At 30.0% G+C, this 2,672-nt stretch overlaps 2 long non-coding RNA genes across 2 annotated transcripts; both read left to right on the top strand.

Moving 5' to 3' along the window:
- The first annotated feature begins 67 nt into the window (after positions 1 to 67).
- LOC105315315 (uncharacterized) lies at positions 68 to 1,717 on the top strand. The gene is made up of 6 exons (XR_002188882.1): positions 68 to 111; positions 167 to 229; positions 274 to 336; positions 479 to 535; positions 877 to 961; positions 1,671 to 1,717. It is a non-coding gene; the product is annotated as an uncharacterized LOC105315315 (long non-coding RNA).
- Positions 1,718 to 1,783: 66 nt separating this feature from the next.
- On the top strand, positions 1,784 to 1,986 carry LOC109589703 (uncharacterized). The gene is made up of 2 exons (XR_002188881.1): positions 1,784 to 1,832; positions 1,883 to 1,986. It is a non-coding gene; the product is annotated as an uncharacterized LOC109589703 (long non-coding RNA).
- The last annotated feature ends 686 nt before the right edge of the window (positions 1,987 to 2,672 follow it).

Here is a 2,672-nt window from a genome sequence, read left to right as displayed (position 1 = left end):
ACTGGAGCTCTCATTATAAAATTGAGTGAGAATCTTGAATTATTAATAAAGAATGGTCTAATGAAGCTTACTGTTGGATACTGCACAATATGGAAGAAACAAAAGATACAAGTATGTGTATATATATTGTCAGTAATTATCATTATAATTATACTGTATTATAAAGAAAATACAGGAACCACTGGAAGAGGAGGTAGAGGAGATAAAGGAACAACCTCATGATACAAAAGTATAATAATTTGCGTTTGTTTATTTTATTATTATAATCAATAGAGACAGAAAGAACTTAAAGAAACTGTACAGCAACTAACAGACATGCTTAGTGAAAAAGAAAAGGTACTTGTTTGTTGGTATTACATGTATAGGAGGAATTAATACTTCAATGTATAAGAGCTTATTGTTGGAGTGTGTTGTTATATTAGTGTAGCTTATTGATGGATTATTAATCACTGCATGTTTCATAATAATGTACATATAGGAATTGAATAAAATGAAGGAAAAAATACAAGAAATGTCATTAGTAAAGAAAACTAAGGTTAATGGTAATTACTATTATCAAACATTGTGTACATGTATATATTGTGGAATTTATTGACACTGCAGTATATGGGTGGCTGTGCTTAATATTAGTGTTTCCATATAATTATATTAGCAAATTGACAGCCAAATGTTACTAAGCATGCTCAGAATAAGGCAAAAAGGGAGATTTTATTTTGGTAGCTTTATCAATAATCCGCCTTAAATTCACCAATTTTCCTTCTATACAGTATCACTTATTCACTTATTATGTGTGGATACAGAATTATAAATCAGAATTTATTACATGTAGTTTCTTCTATTGTTAGTTATTATAGTGTAATACTTATTTACTGATAGGAGGATCAAAATGAAGAGGAATATACACTAGTGGAATTAAAGGAAGTAAAAGAAGCAACCAATGATTTGGAAGAGAAGCTACAAAGTAATTATACACAATATGACCAGACATTGCACATCTACTTAATAGTTCATTTACTTGTATTTACTTCTATTTTTAAAATAAAGTGCTTGTATTTACTAGTATCATCTACTCTTGCTAGTACTAAAGGCAAAAATATTCTCTATTTTAGAAAACTTAATTCATGTATTTTACTAAAAAATCATCTAATATCATGTATTGAAATGAAGAAGAGAGGGCAAAAACACTTAAAAGTTATTTATATGTTTGTATAAAATGCACTTATAGTACAGTAGATGAGTAATGTAATGTTAAGTATTATTTAAGATAAATGAGTTTTTCCAGTTTGGAAAAACTGCTATTGTCAGATTCACTGCTAGAAGTGGATGGAAGAGAGAATCAATAGATGTCCTTGAGGATATGTGTTACTTGGTCACACCAAATTCAATTAAGGCATGGCTTAAGTAAATACAGTGTACATGATTTTATTCTTCTACTTACAAAACAGGATCATGTACTTGTATTTATTTTATCATAAAAAATAATGTAAATATTCATATATCGTCTATACATGTGCAATGTCTGCATAATAGTACCTAACATTGGTGGAGTATCATGTACAAAGTCAATAAAATACAAAATGTGATAGTAGCTATTGAAATGACTCATAATGAGTTATCCACTTGTCACCTTCATATGTAAAAACTAATGTTAATTGTAATAATTATTTTAGGAATGAAAAAAGAATATCACATTAAATGTAGTACAGATTCTACTTCAGGTCAGAAACTTATTATTTTATTATAAATTGTTATTAGTATTATTATTGCAGCATCATACAAAACCTTAAAGGGAATGAAAATGGAAATAGAACAAATATTAACAAATAAAACTGGTACTGGATCATAATGTATGTGTTAGTGTATTATAATTACACTATGATAGGTTTACTGGATCAGAATGAATCATTAACAGATATTAAGAGAGAAATAGCTGAACTACAAGAACAGATATCAGTAATGAGTGTACATATACTAAATAAAAGAGAAGAGAATGAAGAATTGATGGATAAAGTTAAAGGTGCTATTTATTAATAATTTATTAATAATGTACAGTGTCACTGATAGATTATAAAAGAGATACATTGAAACTGGACCAGGAAATATCCAGTGAACAGACACTAGATAAAAGAGAAGAGGATCGACAGGTTATTCATCAAAAGATAAAGGAACAGTTGGATAGACTAACGATAACTGTGGAATCACATCAAACTAAAGAACCATCAAATACCTCAAGTAATTAATTAATAAAGTGTCCTGTAGAGATACAGTAAATAATTAATGGACTATACTGATAGTGTGTAGATTATACTTGCATACTTTGCCTAGTTGTAATCAGGCCCGCTGAGAGAAGACATGGGGCCCAGGGGAAGATTAAAACTAGGGGCCCTTTGCAATAAATAATTTCTTTATTATTACAAAAAATTGTATGGGATGTGGCTAGGCAGTCATGCATGCCTAGGCACATGTGCAAGCATAATCAGTAAAATGAAAAGATCATATTTGTCTGGCTCTGAGAAGCGAAAGCGTAGAAAGGAAAAGGAAACTGCTGCTCTTAAAAATTCCCACACATTGTTTAGTGTTGGTTTTCATAAAGTTGGAATCAGCAGCACCCCGCACAGTAGCAGTAGCACTAGCACAGCTCACAATCTTAATACTGATGATGATGATGCAAG

This window comes from Amphimedon queenslandica, unplaced genomic scaffold (genome assembly GCF_000090795.2).
Source record: "Amphimedon queenslandica unplaced genomic scaffold, v1.1 AMPQUscaffold_10998, whole genome shotgun sequence".
NCBI classification, from domain to species: domain Eukaryota; kingdom Metazoa; phylum Porifera; class Demospongiae; order Haplosclerida; family Niphatidae; genus Amphimedon; species Amphimedon queenslandica.
This window is presented reverse-complemented; position numbering and strand designations above follow the sequence as displayed.